This window comes from Piliocolobus tephrosceles, chromosome X (assembly GCF_002776525.5).
Source record: "Piliocolobus tephrosceles isolate RC106 chromosome X, ASM277652v3, whole genome shotgun sequence".
In the NCBI taxonomy this organism is placed as follows: Eukaryota; Metazoa; Chordata; class Mammalia; order Primates; family Cercopithecidae; genus Piliocolobus; species Piliocolobus tephrosceles.
In genome coordinates this window covers 49,136,563-49,158,503 of record NC_045455.1, presented here as the reverse complement: position 1 = coordinate 49,158,503, position 21,941 = coordinate 49,136,563, and the positions used below count along the sequence as shown (strand labels likewise).

General features: G+C 35.3%; 1 protein-coding gene and 1 long non-coding RNA gene across 5 annotated transcripts in view; one reads left to right on the top strand and one right to left on the bottom strand.

Moving 5' to 3' along the window:
• PCDH9 (protocadherin 9) overlaps positions 1-21,941 on the bottom strand; it is a 953,506-nt gene that overhangs the window by 714,141 nt on the left and 217,424 nt on the right. The gene's annotated exons all lie outside the window — the stretch shown is intronic.
• Positions 1,082-12,280, top strand: LOC111522447. Its single transcript, XR_002725244.1, has 3 exons — positions 1,082-1,297; positions 6,476-6,535; positions 12,129-12,280. It is a non-coding gene; the product is annotated as an uncharacterized LOC111522447 (long non-coding RNA).

Genomic DNA, 21,941 nt, shown 5'->3' with positions numbered 1-21,941 from the left:
TTATCTGCAAAATTTTTAAAGCTTTAGCAAATTTTAATAATAGTCCAGTGAACGACCCTATTAATCTAAAGGCTAAACTGGATGAAGCCTAAATAACCATCTTGTATGTCTTTATATCTTGAGTGGTAAACAGAATAAAGTTCTACAACTTGGAATATTTTAAACAATCAAAAGCAACAAACTCCAAGCATTAGCTATGCCTGGATTGGTGAAAACTTGAGTGACAGTAATTGTTAATGCAGTTCATCATCTCTCTCTCTTTCCTTCTCTCAAAATAATATAACATTTTTCATATTCTAAAAGAATATATTAAGCAAATATAAGAACCTACATATACATATACATATAGGTTAGGTTTTTATATTTGCTTAATATAACAGATTCTTTTTTATATATAAGATAAATAATTGGGCCGGGCGCCGTGGCTCAAGCCTGTAATCCCAGCACTTTGGGAGGCCAAGATGGGCAGATCACGAGGTCAGGAGATGGAGACCATCCTGGCTAACACGGTGAAACCCCGTCTCTACTAAAAAATACAAAAAAAAAAAAAAACTAGCCGGGAGACGAGGCAGGCGCCTGTAGTCCCAGCTACTCCGGACGCTGAGGCAGGAGAATGGCGTAAACTCGGGAGGCGGAGCTTGCAGTGAGCTGAGATCCGGCCACTGCACTCCAGCCTGGGCGGCAGAGCAAGACTCCGTCTCAAAAAAAATAAAAATAAAAATAAAAATAAATAAATAATTAATATCATATTTGTATATACTCATATATACAGAATATATTTTTATATATAAAAGACATATAATATATAAAATATATACACATATATAAACATATACATAAATATACATATATATATAATTCAGTGACAAAATTGATAGCAATTTCTCACTTCACAAATTTACATCTCTGAAGAGGGTAAAGTAGATGTTGCCAAACAGAATTTCTAGTAATACTAAGATTTATGTTTACTTAATTTTATGTAATCATCATCCAGCAGATAATCAAATATATTTCCATCTTCCAGCTCCTACTTATCCAAATTTTTGACAAAAATGTTCCATGTTGTTTATAACAGATAAGTTTGTCTAGTCAACAATATGCTTACTACATAAAATATCCATGAAAATAGGACCTGAGCATTATCTCTCCATCAAGTTTGGTTTCCTTGTTATTGTTTAATGTTAATTTTCTTTTCCAGAAGACTCATCTGAATATATTTTTAATATTAGTGTTTTTTCTTTAAAGGACCTCTTTGACTCCAGCTTGCCAGTTACACATCTCATCTGGACCAGAGTTGGTAATATATTTTCTTGTTATTTTTCTGTGAGACAGTGTCCTGAATCTGTCAACAGGCCATAACTTATCTCTAAATATAACAGAATTAAGAGGGAGCTCCAAGACATCAGCAGGTGTAAACTCAATTTTGTTAGATCAATTCAATACTATCTAAAAACTATAAATAGAGAAGAATAGATGAGAAACATTTTTTTTTCCATTGTCCAGTGGACAAGAGCAAGGCTAGTAGACATTATAAAGTAATTGATCATGTATGTCAAGACCAAGAATGTATGAATTATGTAGCCTTATCAAAATTAACTGTCTCCTATATATGTTACCAAAAGGTTACATAATAAGAAAAAATATATATTAAAGAATCATGAGAGGCCTCAAAATAAAATTACTTTCTCCAGTTACATACTATTTTTGAAAGCATAATTTTGATTTCTTTATAAACAGAATCCTTTATTAATTCAGTTTTCTTCAAATTCGACTTATACATTGCAATTTCATTTGATTACTTTTTAATTCCATTAACATTTTCACCTGAACTCAAGCCTGAAAAATAATTTTGAATGAACATTTAGAATGAAGTTGATGTGAAAACAAACAAACAGAACCTGAAGCAAAATGAATTATGTATTTCAGAAGTAAAGCATGCTTTTCATAAAGGAAATAAAATCTTTTCCTCCAGAGAAAATAATAGTGTTTCAATGAAAGATACTAATAAATTTCACTAGCATATATATAAATGGAAATAAGAAAAAGAGGTAATATAAAAATCATAGTACATATTCAAGATATTAAGAGAAGTCTCATTCATTAATATTTAGGAAGGTAGATAAAGATAGATTATCATGTTTAAGTATATATATATTTTAATTTAAGATCATATTCTTCCAATTTGGTGGCAATTTTAAGTCTATATTTGATAAATGGTGTTTTGTCTAATGTTGCAATGAAAGGCAGTTTCATATACTCCAGATTTTTTGATAAATATATTAGGATAATGACCAGTAACCTCTACATAATGTTTTCTGACTGTTGACCTAGCCGTGAGCAGATTATAACCAGAGGATTCTGGCAGAAGAAAGGCAGAAAATATTCCCTTAGAAAAACAAATGTTTCGATCATCTCTACTGATAGATGCACTCTTCAAATATTTTCTGAGTACTTACTGTGTTTTACATCTATGCTAGCGGTGAAAGTACAGTGGAGGAAAGGTACTGCCACTCTGACAAGAACAGGCTATGGATCTAACATACTGGGGAAACCACCCACTCCAGCAGAACGATGCAACTTGAAATTCATACCAAGTCTTCAGAAAACCTGTTTGCTTTCCTTGGCAGTGCACCAGCCTGACTCCATCTGAACAATGGTCTTCTTTTTAACTCCTGTTCCTCTTTTGTGATATTAATTCATTTATTCTTTAATATATGTCAGCACACTTCTGTTGGAAGATGAGCTCTTTTAATTTTGGAGCTCTTTTTAATTTGTTTCCACTTCATAATTCCCTGACATTCTTAGATAATTATAATGGTTGGTAAAAAAGGAAATATATATATCTCTATATCTATATCTATATAGATATAGAGATATATATATTTGGGCTAATTGATTACTTATTTCAGACATAAAACCGTGAACAAGTTTGAACTAGTCACACCAACAAACTGAACTGATAAAAATGCCTGCCTTAGAAGACAAAAAATAGCACAGAAGAGAAAACACGCCACAGAATTTCCTCATTAAGGATCTTCTAGGGCCAGAGTATATCATATTATTGCCTATCAGTTGTCTTTATTAGCATGTAATTCAGAGATAAAGAATGATAATGTTTCATCACTTCAAGCTCTGACTCCTAAAAAAAAAAAAAAAAACCTCCTTAAATAAAAAATGATCCTGAATAGACTACATCTGAAATGTAAAATAGCAGCAAAGAAGAAAACATGTCTGGTGTCTGGCCATATCATAAATGAAGGAAATCTTTAACATTCAAGTTAAGACAATAAAATTTAAATTTCCCATGAAATGAACTCTAGAGGGGACAACAAATAATTTGCAATCTTCATGAAATGACTCGTCTCATGAAACAGAAGTATTGCTAACACTGGTTATCATTTGAGTGATTACACAAAAACACTTAGTTTTTATGTCATGGAATACATACTCACCATTTATGAAATATATATTTAAAAGAGCAAATGAACACATTAAATTTAAAAATAATTAACCAAGAAAATGGTTGTATTTATTTTCCTGAATTTACCTTATGCTTACTTGGGATACTGAATATGAAAACGTGACATCAATAATTCTAACTTCCTAAAAAATATATTTGCTGCTTGTAAGAGTAATCATTTCAGAAAGCAAAATTATTAGTATGATGATAAAAGAAATGAAAAGAACTTGGGTAGCTTCTCTGCTTTTTACCTGAGGCTTCTCATTTACTATGAAGGAACAGGGAGTGGGGAGGCTGAATTAGTGGACCTTCCTACCAATTTGCACAAGGATGATAAATAGAGAAAAAGATTCAAAGTTTTGGCCACTATCTTACTATTTACTATTTAATTCATCCTCCTCACACCTTGGTTTAAAATGCAGGACAGGCACACAGAAGCTAATAAGGGTGGAAGCAAAGCAATCAATGAGTGAATAAGCTGTGAAATAATCTGGTAGGAATCCGGATTTAGAAAATCATTTTTTTGAAATTACGTATTTTATAATAAGATACGTAAAATAGTTTCAATGACTTGAGATAAATGGGATCAGAATTCTATAATCATTCAATTATATTAAGTCCCTTTAGTAGCTAGAGGGAAATTGGATTTGCTGATTGACTGATCGATTGATTGTCTATGGCATTTGCATCAGCCGAGATCTAGTTGGGAATATAGAGAGCACGTTAGTTTTTTAAATAGAGAGAATTTAACACGGGAAATTGTTAATTGATGGAGGAGTAAGGGTACAAATAAAAAGTGAGAAAAGGAAAGAAAGTAAAAGGACACTGATGTAGCCTAGCAATGAAAAATTGCGAGAAAAACTAGAATACCTGTATAGCTTAGGAAACAAAAGGAAGGGATTCGGAGTTTTCAGAAACTAAAAGTCTGGCAGAGAGCCCTGTGGAATTAGGACTCAGCCTTCTACAGAGAGGAAACTGACTGGCGACTCTTGGTAACTCCAAGGGGTAGTGATGAGACTGATTCCAGGAATGCAAAAAAGAAACCAAGAAACTGACTGCAACCAGAAAATGGCTGCTGCTAGGATGAAGTGCCATTGCTGCGGCAACCCTGAAAGGAATGGCTTGCAAAGCCGGACGCAGTAGCTCCCCTCTCCTCAGCCATTCAGTCTCCCTCTAGCGTACCCTACTGGCCAAACTTAGTAAGAAGCCAGATGGCAAAGCGGATATGCAGAGTGCTGAGACTAGACCGGGAATCACAAAGCTGGTGGGTTTGGAGCTGAAAGATAACAGCTTAAAAACTGACACTGACCTTTAATTAAGGAAATTAAGATGTGATAACTGATAAGAATTCTTTCATTCTAAATCATAATAGTATTCTGTGGGAAAAACAAGCTAAGTTACTGACTCCGGAAATAGCGCTGAGCCTGTCCAGAGACTAGATGGTTGGGGACTTCTGAGAGCAACAGAAAAGATGAAAATGTTCAAAGCACAGTTTTGTCATCAGATCTCCTTTTTTGAGTCTCCTTTGAAAAGAATCACTTCCTCGGTGATTCAGTGACATTGTCTATAAAACTATACTGACTTTTTACCCTACTCTATGCTATATATAAATATAAGCCAAAACCACATAAGACCTGGCTATATTTGGTATGCCTCATCTATCATGGATAGTTAATTTGTGCATTCATCTTTTAAAACTAATAATGAATTTCTGAAACCTTTTAAACGGGCTTAAGTTTTGTAATCCATTTACTGAGCATGCCTGCAATGAAAAATTAATTATTAAACAAGAGCCTTGAGAGGACATCAGCAGCCTTGTCACCCACGCACTTGACTGATAACATGTCAGTTTCCAGACCACGGAGGGTGCTGACAACTCTCAAATTTAAACCCGGAAGGGTAATGCTAAGCATGTCATGGCATAAGTCACATTTTAAAATTATTTTTTATTAAATGTTAGATAGAATAAATTCATCCATGCCTCTCAAACTCAGCCTGATTAAATGAGCTGGCACTCTTTCAAATGTAAAGCATGGTTATGGCTTCTCAAGGGCATCGGAAATGCTGAAGCGTAAGACACGGTAAATACAAAAGGCAAAAGAGGTGGACAGTGATATATTCACAAGCACCATTGGCGAAGTGAGATTTTTGAAAATGCTGAGGCTAACAAAACAAGGGCAGCACGGTCCCCAAATGGTAAATGCACCTGCAGTGAGAGACTCTGCTTGAGTGCTGGTGCATAAAAGTGTCCACCACTAAGGGGAAAAAAACAACAAGTAACAACAACAAAACCCTAAGAAACAGAAAGGAAGAGCTGTAACCAATTTTCAAACCCTAAGTTTTGAGGTTGGGTTAGGAAGTTAGAATTGTTTCATGTTTGTGTCAGTTCTACCCTTTACTTTCACAAAGTTAAGATGGTTTTCTGTGACTATAAAAAAAGAGAAGAACATCTGTTATAGTGTGTCTTCCTGTAGCAAAGACTACTGCTTCTTGAGTTTTTCTTCTTTCAGGCAAAGCTCAATCTCATTCTATAAAATGATTGAAAAATTATGTATATCAAATATACTCAAACAGTTCAGAGAGAACATATCATCTGCATTACTGCTGTCTAAAAATCCTCTGATATACTAAATTCAAATTAAAAGAACCTAAATGAAGAAAACAATAATTTACTTGGACCCAACTGGGTCACAATATTTGAAAAATGATAAAAATTATTTTCACTGTATATTATGTGTTAGTGTATTCACTTCATTTATTTTTTTTCAATAATTATTTGTAATTAACTGGGCTGATGGGCTAAACTCTCCGGAAGATACAAATATGTGAACAACACTGTCTAGTTTTGCAGAGCTTTGTATTTAACGAGAAAATACAATAAAGGAAAATGTTCTGTCTTATGTGAGAGACACAAGGAAAGTGCTATGTAAACTGAAGCTTGGGTTCTCAGAGGAGGTTTCATTAAGAGAGTATCTTACCAGCAGGACATTTTACTGAATGTTACTATTTTTTGAGGTAGTTGGAGTACATTGGTGAATAGTTACCACTCTCTGATCTTGTGAAGCTTGTATTCTAGTGAGTATAGGCAAATAATATTCAATACACAGTAATAAATATGTTATATGACATGTTAGAACATTAGTGTTAAAAAAAAAAGAGAGAGAAAGCACAGGATAGTTGGGATTCTGAGTTCTTCATGCTGGGAATAAGTGATTATAGTTTTAATTAGGGTGGGTGAGATGGGCCTCACTGAGAAAGAGATATTTGAAAAAAGATTCTACTACATTCTTTCAACTTTTAAACTAAATACATTTAACTGTTAAAAGAGTAGGTAACTTGATATGTGAAGAATTTTAATAAGGATTGCTAGTGTGAGAGTGTTTTAAGAAAGGAAATAGCATCAACATTATAAATTAAGTTTATGTTTATGCTCAGAGCCTAGTACCAAACTGATACAGAGTAAGCACACAGAAATGTTTACTGAATAAATGTACAGATAAACTGATAGTCTTATGAAATCCCTGAATGAATGTGACCAAATGTGAATAGTCCTATTTGGCTAGCAAGTTTCTGGTTTCTTACAGAATCATGAAAGGAAAAGCTAACGAGTTAGGTCAAGACTTTATTCCAAATGGAAAGTTAAAGGATTTTATAGAAAATTCCGTATAGAATTGAAAACTAAGTGTTCAGCATCAAGGAAGAAAAGAATAGAGAAAAAGTTGTTGACAGAAATAGCATTGTGCTTTGAGGTAGTGGTTAAGTTTGATTAGATATGAAAGACACTGGAAATGTGGGAGGTGATTATTAGACTCCTAAATATTCCTTTCAAGAGATAACACAGACTTAAGGTAGGATTATTATATTGGAACTTGAAAACTGGGCTATATCCAAAATAAACTTATCCATTCATTCACTGAATCTTTTATCTAGGAAGTGTGTTCATTCATTTGCATTGCTATAAAGGAGTACCTGAGGCTGGGTAATTCATAACGAAAAGAGGTTTATCTGGCTCATGGTTCTATAGACTGGACAAGAAGCATGGTCTGGCATCTACTTTTGGTGAGGGCCTCAGGAAACTTACAATTATAGCAGAAGGTGATGGGAAGCCAGCATATCACATGGCAAGAGCAGGAGCAAGAAAGGGAGGGATAAGGTGCCAGGCTCTTTTAAGCAACCAAATCCTGTGTGAATTCAGAGAGGGAGAACTCATTACCAGGAGGACAGCACCAAGCCATTCATGAGGGATGCACTCCCAAGACCCAGACACCTCACATTAGGCTCACCACCAACACTGGAGGGCATGTTTCTTTCTGTTTGTTTGTTTGTTTTGAGACAGAGTCTGACTCTGTTGCCCAGGCTGGAGTGCAGTGGTGCAATCTCAGCTCACTGCAACCTCCACCTCCTGGCTTCAAGCAATTCTCCTGCCTCAGCCTCCCAAGTAGATGGGACTACAGGCGCGTGTCACTTATGCTTAGCTAATTTTTGTATTTTTAGTAGAGACGAGGTTTCACCATGTTGGTCAGGCTGGTCTTGATCTTTTGATATCGTGATCCACCTGCCTTGGTCTCCCAAAGAGCTGGGATTATAGGCATGAGCCATCGCTCCTGGCCTGGAGGCTGTATTTCAACATGAGATTTAGAGGGAAAAAAACTACCAAACCATATCAGGATGAAAAGAGAGAAAAAATAAAATTTCTGGGCCTGGTTACATGCAACACTAGAATAGAGTGAGGATGAAACCTGCCAGTTTGTGTTTGTTTAATTCTCATAGCACTCACAATGCAATCATAAAGACATATAGGTGCAGACTGTGATTGTTGATATTATACAATGAGTGTGCAAAGTGATATGAGAAATTTTTATATGAAAAATTACCTAAGTTGGACACCCATTTGGGCCTTCAGGGTAAATAATGATTAATCCAGTTTAGAGAGTGGTAATAGTGTCAAGTGAGAAGAGAATGTGCCAGGGCCCGAGGGACAAATAAAGGAGCTTAGAAGAGGGCAGGAATAGCAAGGAGATGATAATCTGGAGATTGTTGGTTTAAGGAGTTCTTGAAATTGAAGAAACTTAACAGCAATGTGTCAACCAATAGAGTTGTTTTTTGTAAAACTCCATAAATGGTTCTTCAACTACAACACATGCCAATAACTAGTAGTTTTAAAATATCTATCTATAGCTCTGCTCACTCTTCTGAGTTCTGTACTCTCACAATCCTACTGCCTATTGTGATTCCAACCTGTGTGTGTGTATATATGTCATTCAGATCAATATATTCCCAAATTAAACCTATACATCTCCCCTACTTCCTTAAACTTCCTTTTCCCCTTTTTACTTAGTTGGTGAAAGAAACCAAGTTTTAATCTCAGCAGTTGTCAAAATAAAAGACAACATAATTCAAGCATGGTTGACTTCTCCCTCTTCCTCATAGTTAGCCAGGTCCACTTCTACTCACACATTCCTGCCAGTGGTCTCTGCAATGTCTATTATAACCAGCCCTTACACTCAATTATCAGTTTAGTTTCCCATCAATCTTCCACTCAGAGTGTTGTAATTAAATTCTAATTGTTCTTCTTTCCTTTATTCCTTGTTGTTCAATTCATTCTTTCTACTGCTCCCCATGCAGTCTCTACACAATGAAAGAGTCACAAAATGTCATATTGAAAGGTGATAATGTGCTAGCAGCCCTCACTCTCAGTGCCTCCTCAACCTCCCTGTCCACTCTGGCGGCAATTGAGGAGTCCTTCAGCCCTTCATGGCACTGTGGGAGCCCCTCTCTGGGCTGGCCGAGGCCAGAGCTGGCTCCCTCTGCTTGTGAGGTGGTGTGGAGGGAGAGGCGTGGGCAGAAACTGGGGCTGCCACCAGGCTCACAGTCCAGCGTGAGTCCTGGTGGGCATGGGCGCGGCCTCCGCGGCCCGCACTCAGAGCAGCCAGCGGGTGCCCCTGGCCCAGGACAGTGAGGGGATCAGCACCAGGGCCAGCAGCTGTGGCAGGTGTGCCAGGTCCCCCAGCAGTACCAGCCCACCTGTGCTGCACTAGGGTTCTCGCAGGGCCTCAGCTGCCTCCCGGCAGGACAGGGCTCTGGACATGCATCCCAGCCATGCCCCAACCCAACCCCTCCACACCCCCCCGCCCCTCCCCACGGTGGGCTCCCTGTCCTGCCCGAGCCTCCCCACCGCTCAGGCTGAGGAGTATGGGGGCACTGAGCCCTACTAGCAGGCAGCTCCAACCACGGCCTGGTGCAGGATGCACCAGGTGAAACCAGCTGGGCTCCTGAGTCTAGTAGGGACTTGGAAAACTTTTATGTCTACCTAAGGGATTGTAAATACACCAATCAGCTCTCTGTAAAACAGACCAATCAGCTCTCTGTAAAATCGACCAATCAGCTTTCTGTGAAATGGACCAATCAGCAGGATGTGGGTGGGGCCAGATGAGGGAATAAAAGCAGACTGCCCCAGCTAACCAGCAGTAACCCGGTGCAGTCCCATTCTGCTCTGGGGAAGTGGTACAGTTTCACTCTTTACAATAAATTTTGGCAGTGCTCAAACTTTGGGTCCACACTGCTTATAAAAGCTGTAATACTCACCGGGAAGGTTTGCAGCTTCACTGCTGAAGCCAGCGAGACCATGAACTCACCGAGAAGAAAGAACAAATGCAGACACGGTGCTTTTAAGAGCTGTAACGCTCTTCTCAAAAGGTCTGCTGCTACACTCCTGTCAGGGAGACCGCTAACCCACCAGAAGGAAGACACTCCAGACACATCTGAATGTCTGAAGGAACAAACTCTGGATACACCATCTTTAAGAACTGTAATACCGTGAAGATCCGAGGCTTCATTTTTTAAGTCAGTGAGACCAAGAACCCACCAATTGTGATACAATATTATTAAGGCTCAATTAAAAAAAAATAAGTGCAACAAGTCAATTGTTGCTTAAGTCAACTGTTAACTACAAATATTATCCAAGATAAACCACCAACTCCTTTGAAGTGCTGGGAGTCCTTTGACATCAAAATCAGCTTTCTGTCCATGCTGTAATAATAGTTATTTCCCTAGCCAATCCTTTAGAACATCTTGCTTGTCAAGCAGATTGGGTTTTTGCCTACCTCTCTGCCTGTGCTCAGACTGTACATTTCATTCAGTTGTACTCAGTCTCACAAACACATACTTCTACTTCAAGGCCAGGTTAAAATGTCATTTAATCTCTAAATTCAATTAATTCGGTCTGAAATGTCAGGCAAAGTTGAGATACAGGTTTCAGTCAGCAGCAAATAGTAGAAATATTGATAATAGATGACAGTAGAAAAGGAAGATCCCTTAAAGAGGTGAAGGGGAGCAAACTCAATTATAGTTCTAAGGAGTACACTTCAAGGTTCTACATTCTATGAACTTTTAAACTAAATATAATTAGGTTTCATACTGATAAATATATTTAACTGTTTAAGGAATAAATTTTAATACAGTTAAATATATTCAACTGTTAAAGGAATAGGTAACTTGACATCATTCCTATTCATGTTTCTGGGAAAATACATTTCACAAATAATAAATCAATATTTCTTTGTACAGCAAGAAACTAATACCATTCTTAACTTCTATCCATGCTAAAAAGGGGATTTCCAGATTAATTCATCACCAAGTGATTATATTCACAATACTTTAAAATAGTGTAAAGCTAAGAAACAAATACCAAAATATTTTCTTCTGTTTTGAAATATTTCTTTCCTGATCCTTTCAAAGTGCTAAAGTCATTTATGGAAAATATTTATTAGTATTTTTTGACTTGCATATATCAAATACTTACTTGGCCCTATCAGTTTTCTAAGTACTTATTTACGAAATGGTAGATGAGGAATAGCAATTACAACTACCCACCTTCACAAAAGATTAAACCAATACTTAGAAAGCCAAACTATCTTGCCAAAGTGACGTAGCTAATAAGTTCAACACACAAATAAGTGTGTCTGATTCAAATGCTTATTTTCCAACTAGAGAGCCCATAAGCTTAATTTTATAACAACTTACATAAATAAAAGCGGCGATTTGATGTTTAAGATTCAAATAGTTATTGTGCTTCTATTGACAACATTAGTATTTAATATAAAACAGCAAACTAATTTTAAAACTGAAATCAACACCTAAAAATTGTGTCTTGAAAGTTTTAAGAATTATATCCTCGAAAATGATGTCACCAGTTGTAAAGGGGCAATAATAGGGAGCTATGCCATGCTGCAGGGAATCCCAAGTTTTAGTTTGTTACTTTCTCACTACTTACAAAACAAGGGTAGAGAGAAATCCCAACAAGGGAAAAGCACTGGCTTGTTCCCTGGCTGGCATGGTCTGAGAATGCTCTTGGTACAGCATTCTAAGTACCTAGGAGAGAATGTCAATCCCCTTGGTTTAATTAGGACCAGTGTTGTTTGGCTGTGACTGAAAGCTAGAGAGAGGACAACATGGGATCTAAGAAACAACAGGAACAGACGGGGCTGTGTATGCTTAGGAGGGCAGAGAGGACGTCAGAGTCCCCCGAGGTAACAGTGAATCCCAGGTACCCTGCTTAAGAGCAGAACTTTGAGGAGGCCATCTTTGTCACTCCCAAACTTGGATATAATAGCTATATTAGGCTTCTTTAGCTTTTACTTCTTACTTGCCTTGTTTTAATTTCTACCAGTACAGATAACTACACGGCAGAAAACTTATAAGAATTTAGTCTTGCTCAGGAAGATTTTCAGCTTATTGATGGTTCCTCACAGTTCCTGTCCAAAAATGTAGGTTTCTGCTGTATTGAATCATTTGTTAAATAAATATTTATTATGTGAAATAATGCCAAGAAATGTGCTCCTTGTTTTCAGAAAGAGTTACAGCCACACTAGTTATATAACAAGTAAGCTAGTTAGATTCTCTTGTAGAATGTCTTTATCTTCAGATTTTCCTTGGGGTGAAAAATTTAAAAGATTTAAAATGTTTGGTTTTATGTAAAGCCACACCATTAATTGTTAAAACATAGAAAGCAGAGTAATTATTAAGAAAAATATTTATTATTAAAATTTTAATTTGATATGTCAATAACCTCACTATTAAACAGATATTTACTAAGGATGTTAAAGCTTCTTATATAAATTCATAAGCTAGTCAATAACTTCCTAATTAAACTCAAATTTAAAACTAGATAAAATGATGTTCTCAAAATTTATATTAAAATGCTTATGCTTATAATCTAGACATATACATGATATTGTATTTTATACTGTTAGAATGGTAATCAAATGTGTTCAAGTCTGAAATTTTAAATTTATTAAGTCTGTCCTAAAAGTCATTATTCTGTTTTAAAATTAATTTTACAATTAATCAAGAGTGTAAGAATTAAATCTTTGCATTTCTCCTTTCTCTTTTTTAAGAAGATAGAAAAACCCTCACCAATTTTTAGAGATCAATAATGATCACTGTTTTGTTTCCAAACAGGACCAGTGATTTGCTAAATCTAATTTTTCAGAATTTCGCTTTCACCAAAATAAAGTTATTCTTCCTGAGAATTTAATCTTCTATGAACTTCTTCTTTTTTGTGTGTATTTGCCATCCAACTCTACTTTTATTTAACAGTTTTATTTAGGTATTTTTGTCTCTAATTTAAAATATAATAAATTGTGATCAAAATGGGGCATATTGATCAGTCCATTAATTATCAGGCTATCTGATCTAGTTCTTTCATTTTCTAGTTCTTTAATATCAATTACTATTTTTTTTTTTTCAGCCATCTATGTCTTGGGCCTTTCTGTACTCCCTGTGTGTACATGGAGGCTTTTTTTTTAAATTTGTTTGTTTTTAATGTTAAACGTAGAAATCAGATTTAGACAGAGATGATTTTAATGGAGCCACTAATCAGTTTATGAAACCACCTTGACCTTTACCAGACCCAATTTCCTCAGTCTCCCAAACTGATTGACCTGGTTTATTTAAGGAGCTTTCTCACAATTGTAAGTGTATACACATACACATACACATACATGGTAAGTGTATATGATTTAGAAATTCACTGTACAGAGCAAACATACTAATGAAAGTATTAAGTTATATGTCAAAAGCGACTTTACAAATAACTACCTTGCAACAAAGCTCTTATCTGATTACTAAAAAGCCATTTTATATATAAAAAAATACATTCTGGCCCTTTGCATTGGGCTTTGAGCAACTTTAAGTAATGGTAAAAAGAAAAACAAAGATTCATCTCCTTATTCCATAGTATGCTTATTATTAACATGTATTGTTATCACATTGTTTTAAGGAATTATAATGACATAAGTTCACTTTCACATTTCACTTTTTTATTCTATGTGAGGATATCTACACAAGATATGTTTCTTAATATTAATCAGCCCTTGATGGATACACATATTATTAGATAGATCTAGCATTTCCAGACTTTGAATATACCTGGCAACATCACATCCAACAACTTAAATGAAGATGAAAAGAGAACCAACATAGTATGAAGCAGGAATTTTTATTACTTCATGCACTGCCAAGGAGCCTGTCCCCGTTGCAAAATTACTCATGATACACTCCAAATGTTTTATTCTCTAGTCTATTCATTATAACTACAAAATTAAATAACACTTTACAGGAACTCTTTTAATGATTGCTCCTCATTATTATAGATAGCACAGGAAGTAAGAGTCTTTATTTTAAAAAATTGTCTCTTTAAAAGGTATATCTGTCACGAGTTCTCTATCCTGCTAGTCTCTAGGGAAGGCAGATGGATGTGCCCATTTCCGTGTGTAGGGGAAATGTAACAGACCTGACCGAGCCTCTGATAAATCTTCTCTATAGTCCCGTTAGTTTTGATGAGGATCTTTGAGAAACTGAGAAGAGTAAAATGCCTGTGAAAAATGTCCCTATTCTGTAGTGTGGTGTTATCAGGACCCTGATTTATTTACTAGAAGGGATTCGGTCACAGAGGTAAAAATTAACTTTTTTTTTTCTTTGTTATATACATTTGCTTAGTGCAAACATACGGTTAAAAGCCTGGCTATAGATGGTAAGACTTTTCACAATATGATACATTAATTATCAGATTCCTTTAAAATATTCCCACAAAATATTGGCTTCTTAAATTTTTTAAAAAAAGAAATTTATAGGACGGTTGTGGTGGCTTGCATCTGTAATCCCATCACTTTGGGAGGCCCAGAAGGGCGGATCACATGAGGTCAGGAGTTCGAGATCAGCCTGGCCAACAAGGCAAAACCCTGTCTCCATTAAAATCCAAAAATTAGACGGGCATAGTGTCAGGTGCCTGTAATCCTAGCTACTCAGGAGGCTGAGGCAGGAGAATCTCTTGAACCTGGGAGACAGAAGTTGCAGTGAGCTGAGATTGTGCCATTGGACTTCAGCCTTGGTGACAGAGACTCCGTCTCATAAAAGAAAAAGAGAGAGACAGAGAGAGAGAGAGAGAGAAAGAAAATAAATTTATAGCATGCATTTTTGTTGTAATGTATTTCAAAATAAATATGTTTTAAAATGTTGGCAGTAAGCAATATAGTATGGGCTTCCATGGAGTCCAGGTTGGAATCCAGCTTTTTTCACTTGGGAAAATGTGTGAGTTTGGAAATATTTCTTGAATTGTGCTTCAATTTTCTTAGCAGAAAGTAGATAAAGAAACAGTTTCAAATTTATGGGATTTGGGGAATGATTAAATGAGATATTTTATTTAAGCCTCTTGTTATTCCTGACAAATAATAATAAATAAATTCTTTAGCTACTATTATCAGCATTGTCCAACCACTCTTTGGACTTTTCTTTAACTTTAAAGGACAAAGGTGACTATTTTGAAGTGGTCTACCTATCAATAAATATTCCTTTCCAAATTATTTTTGTGATCTTTTTCCTCCTCTCTGTAATTTAGCTTATATAAAAGTGAAGTCCCCTTTTTAAAGAGGAGAACATAGGAGAAAGAGAACAGATACTGTGTTCCAAGTGTTTTCTATTAAAAAAATTCAGGATAGGAGAGGAATACTCAAACATTAAGGCATCTCAAAACTAGAAGATTCCCATTCCCAAAACTCTGATCTCTTAAAAAAAAAAAAAAAAAAAAAAAAAAAAAAAAAAGTTGTAGGAAGAGGAGTAGGGAAGATAAGTTGTTTGGTGAAGTCAGGGGATTTTCTTTTATTATTTGAGTTCACTTTAAATCATTGGCCATTCATTTTGAAGATTTAGGTAAGTTTGCTGGGCTAGCAACTTACTATATAAAAACAGAGCTAAGTAGGATTTTCTATGCAACAATTTCAGGTAATACATATTACATTGTCATTAGAACTCATTCCCCTCACACAGACACACAGAAACACAAAAATGCACACACACTTACACTTTAAAACTTTAGGAATACCTTTCACTTTCCCCAAACATTTCATGTATGCTCACTATGTTTGACATCCCATATCCTTGCCAGTAAACTGATCTTAAGGTCCTTGTGCCTCCTACAGTGGCAATTATACTAAATTAAACCATAATAATGGCAATGCACACATTTTAAATATCTTTCACAAATAATATGCTTATTTCTAATTTCCAAAGTAAAGAAATGCATTTAGCTAGGTAATAGATGGTGATTGCATTCTCTCAGTGAGAGCAAAGTATGAGTAGGGTGTTTTGATATTCTTCTAATAACATAATTCTGCTTATTTCATAGGTATTTAGTCCTGCCCTATAGCCAGAATGACCTTAGACAGAATGGCCTTTTTAGATGATTAATGTAAAAAGCAGTAGTAGGCATCATTACATAACAGTATAAAAATTGGATCTTACAGGCCAGGTGCGGTGGCTCATGCCTGTAATCCCAGCACTTTGGGAGGCCGAGGCGGGTGGATCACGAGGTCAGGAGACTGAGACCATCCTGGCTAACACGGTGAAACCCCGTCTCCACTAAAAATACAAAAAAATTAGCCGGGCGAGGTGGCAGGCGCCTGTAGTCCCAGCTACTTGGGAGGCTGAGGCAGGAGAATGGCGTGAACCCGGGAGGCGGATTTTGCAGTGAGCCGAGATCGCGGCATTACAGTCCAGTCCAGAGCAAGACTCTGTCTCAAAAAAAAAAAAAAAAAAAAGGATCTCATAAGGAGAAATATTATCATAACACACTAAGTCCAAGACCTAAAAGAATTTGAAACATGGAGGACAGATTGTGGATGAATGTATAAAATACAAAACCAGAATAGAAATGGAAGAGGCTTCTCTGGTAATTTAGGTCATTGGTTCTGAATGTTGGCTGAAATTGTCAGAATTACCCGAATAATGTCTCAAAAATACTGATTCCCAAGTCTCAATCCATAAAGATTTGGTTGGTTAGATCTGAAAATAAGTATTTGTAGTCATATCTCTGGCAATTTTCTGCAGTCCCTTTCACACAGGTCGTTGGACCATAACTTAGAACTCAGTGACCTAGAAGAAGAAGGCAGATCGGTGACGGAATATATTCAAAAACACAGAGATGTTTTAGCTTTTTAAGTTGAATTAAGGTCATTTATTCTAAAAAGTGTCTCTTATGAGTACTTATTTGGATGTAATTTTCATTTGTTTAGTTCCTATTATGTAGTGAGCATTACTACATTTAATATCATACTTGATTATTGTATCTAATATATTGCTATATAGTATATATTTCAATGAGATATAAGTGACTTATTTATAAAAATCCCTTAATTACAATTTCATAACTTATTTACACATTGAAAGGAAAATATAACTTCAAATATTTTTGCAAACATATAATAGGATTCCATTTTAAAGGGAAATGATATAATTTCAAAAGGAAAATACTTTTTTAAAGAACAAAAATTGATCTAAGCCTAATTTGTCATCCAATGTCAACATCCAAAGTATTTGCATATACTAATGCTTCACCATTAGTACCAGTGTGTGAACATATTGCCTTGAAAAACTCCAGAGAGTATCAAAACTTATTCTGGATCTTTTTCTGGAAAATTGTCCTAAGTATACAACAGCAGAAAGATCTATTCTCCAAAACTTCCCAAACAGCAGTACTTAAGGGTTGAAACAGCTAAAAATATTTTAGAACATTGGTTCATTGTTATGGCATTGAATATTGTACCAAAATATTTGTAAAAATGTAAGACACAATTATAAATATGAAAAGATAAAATTTTGAGTTAAAAAAAGCACAAATAGGTTCCATATAGGAAGCTAGTAAATCTGTTAATACATTTATGTATGAGTATAAAGACTGAAAAGAAGAATTAAAACATATTAAGACAGTGGGTTTCAGAGGGGTTTTTAATATTTAATTTTAAAACAAATTTAATAATAAAATATAAAAAATATTAGTAAAATAGTATTAATTTGGCTTAAAAATTCTTCTGCATCCGTTATTTGTGGTATTATTGAAAACATTATGGGAGCATGGCATATAAAGGAGTAAGAAATAACTTAAATTCACTCATTCAGCAAAAAGTTGTGAACCATACAGTACATTCAGGCTATGTATATATTGGAATTTGAATAAGAATCCTCATGTGCATGCAGGTAATGTCCACTTTTGTTTCCATGTTCCTCATTTTGACAAGTGCTGATCAACAATTTGTGTGAACAAATCCCAGGACTGATGCATCTCTGAGTCCTTGTGCATATGGTTAACAATTTTCTCCAAGTATCTTTCCTGAATTTGAGAATGGTTGGGGTATTTGTAAATATATTAACTTGACCTCATGAAAAACATAAAATGAAAATATCTCACTGCTTTTAGAACAACTGATACATGGAAAATGCTTCTGGTCCTCTGTGATTGTACTCAATGGGAAGGCTTCAAATTGAAACTTATTTCATCATTCACATTAGCATCCTTCATGAAACACACATATATTTATTATGTATATGCTGCAAAAGCATACATACATTTTATTAAACTTAGAATAATTTCTCATCAGTGTTGCCTACAATTGCATAGATTTCGAATAAGGGAATAAAACAAAACATAATAATATGGAACAAAATAATGAAAAGTTCTCAACAAATCCTTTGTTACTTTTTACATTCTTTTTAGCAGTTAAAATTGCTAGAGCCTATTCAAAGTTACAGGAGAGTATAAAGCACTATAACTAACAGTGGAATTTCTTTTAAGTACTAGCTACCCACTGGGAAAAGAACTGTATCACATTTCTTTTCTATGTAAACAATTTTGGCAAAGAGAAATCAGCTAGTACACAATCTATAAAATTGTTGGTTTATTTTTTGCGAGGTGAGGACTGTGTGTAATTATATATTGTTTTGTTTTATTGTTATTCAGGAAATAGGCTAACTCTATATTTTCAGTCCTGGCAACAAATTCCAGCGCTCTTTACCCCCTTGTCTACTATATACTTTTTACATAGATATCCCTCAGTGATAAGTAAGAGTCAGCATATTCAAAACAGAATTTTCTATACTTTCTCCACCCACCAATATTATCTTTACTCTGCATCAAATCACCTCTTCTTACTTTCTCTTCTGCTGTTTAAAAAGAAGTCTGGAAGCCTAGACTCATCTTAAATAAACCCTCTCCTTCTACCCAACATTTGGCAATTATATCTGGTCAATTCCTTTTTACTTACATATTTTATTATATTCATTGTATACCTATCAGTGTAAGAAAATCATCACTTGCCTATCTGCTTCTAATCTAGCCAATTCTGAATACCCATGGTGCACCTAAACTCCTTCATTCATGGAGTATATCCTTCACTTATAGTCTAAATTCTAATAGAACAAGAACATTAAAATATTGAATCACAAGTTTATCACTTATTAAATGCATTCTATCAATTGTATGTAATAAAGATGAATGAAATAATTACTACTTTTCTAAAACAAAACTATTTTATTTTTATTTTTACTTTTTTTTATTACCAATCTCATCTTCCTTATAGCAGCTCAGAGCCTAACCTTCTACACAGTGATTATCATACCTTAGTGTTCATCTCAATCAACTGAGGGCCTCGTTTAAACACAGGCTACTGGTCTCAGAGTTTCTGAATCAGAAAATTTAGTGTTGGGCTGTAGAATTTGCCTTTCCAACAAGCTTGTATATGAGTCTGATGCTAGGACTGTACATTGAGAAGCACAATTCTAACACACAGTGTAAACACCTCTTCCAGATTTCAGAGCTGTTCATAATTTCACCCTACTTATCTCATTGTACTTAGTGCAGACTTCTCTGCTAGATAGATGTGGATTTATTGGGAAATTGACACAAAAGTTGCAAGTCTCCTCACTTGTACAGGCCTCTTCAAAGTCCTTATAATTTGTTTTATTTTCTTTAAAGAGAGCTCTACAAATATATAAGCCTCAAGTCACAAAAAGCCTAGATTCTCCCCTGAATCAAGCATCTAGGATTTTTTATTGACTCCAAGTACATTAAATTCCTTTTCATTTCTGTGCCTTGTCTTATCTGTACTCCTTATTTAGTCAGGAGATTTAGCCCTCACTCTGCATTTGTTTCTCTCCCACAGCAGATTCCACCCATCGGTGACTTTCAAGACCATTTATTTATTTACTAAACGGATCAAACTCTCTCTCTTTTTTTTTATTGATGGCTATCTGCCTTGGATTGTTACTAGTTCTCTTTTTAAAAATACTTGGTATTCAGGTCACTTTTTTTTTTTTTTTTCAGTGTTGAATGTATTAAATACAATATAATTATTATCAATAAAACAAAGACATGCAACAGATCACATAGTAAACACTATACATTGGAATGTTTCTATTTAATAAAGAGATGTCCTACCAGCCTTAAAATGTAAGGAGTATGTGACTGTCTTTAAAGAGTCCAACTATAGACCAGGTGCGGTGACTCACGCCTGTAATCCCAGCACTTTGAGAGGCCAAGGCGGGTGTATCACAAAGTCAGGAGATCGACACCATGGTGAAACCCCGTCTCTACTAAAAATACAAAAAAAAAAATATTAGCCAGGCGCAGTGGCGGACGCCTGTAGTCCCAGTTACTTGGGAGGCTGAGGCAGGAGAATGGCATGAACCTGGGAGGCGGAGCTTGCAGTGAGCTGAGGTCGCGGGCTACTGCACTCCAGACTGGGCAACAGAGCAAGACACCGTCTCAAAAAAAAAAAAAAAAAGAGTCCAAATATAAAATCCTTTTGGATGCCACTTTACCAAACTACCTATCTGCTAATTAACTAACTGATGTTCAGGAAATGTGAAGAGCAAGTTAATGAAGTTAATTAAAATAACTATAAAAATAAAAGCTGATATTTATTGAAGACTGTCTAAAGGGCAGGCACTGTGCTAAGAGGTTTACACATATTAATACGATCTAACCTCAATTTTTCCTTAAAATTAACTACTATTATTGCAGTGGTTGTTATTTTAAGATAAAACTGAAGCTAGACAGGTTAATAAGTTCCTCAAAGTCCCCCAGCTAGTATAGAATAGGGATTCAAACCCCCAACTACAGGACTCCAAAGCCTTAACTTTAATTTACCTAATCAGGTAAGTTAGCAGCTGTAATCCATTACGTTGAGACACAGTGGGTGCCTCACAGTGGGGAAATTCTTTCAATCATTTTTCTTCTCTCTATTGCCTATAAAAGCCTGTTAGGTAGGAAGCTAACTTCACTTAGCTATAACTTCACTTAGCTATAGCACAACAGCACAAACAGGTATACTTGGAAATCAGGAGATTTCCAATGTCATTTTTATAGCTTTCAGACCAATAAATACCAGCTAACAGATTTTGATGATGGCTATTATTTGATGAATGTCCTATTAGTCCTAGAATCTTCAATTACCAGTTTATCTTGTTCTATTTGCAATATTCTTTTCCTTCGTTGTGTATGCATTGCCCAATTCATGACAGTTCTGGACTCCTGCAATGATTGTTTGTCCTTAATGACAAAAATACACCTCAGGACATATTTACATTACAACTGGACCTTTACTATTAATAATTGAAAGAAATGTAATTCAAACTCAGATCAGTCACCATTGATGGGAGGTAAAAAATAGTGGGTAAATTGTGGGATTATTTGAATTCCATTTTTCCAAAGTAGAAAGATTAGATATTTAGTTCTATTTCTCTGCAGTTAACCTTGTATGGATTCAAAAGAATTTCACATTGTGATATTTATCACTATATGCGTATGACTTAAAAGTGAGTAATATAATTTCCTACATCAATGTAAAACTACAGAAAAATGAAATGAAGACATATGTATGACATGCTGGCAATAATTTACAATTTCTGACTCTATTTAATACAGTGCCACATTTTTTCTTCATATACCATTTGTATTGCCCCTTTTAATCATGATGTTATTACTCTACGATAAAGTAATGTCAAATATTTACTTACAGAACTGTCACCCCCCAGAACTTATTAGGCACACATTACATTCAATGTAAACATGAGGAAACAGAAAAATATGTGTCTATATCCTGCATTTATAGTCTAAATTCTAATAGAATAAAACATTATTCAAATAGTGGAT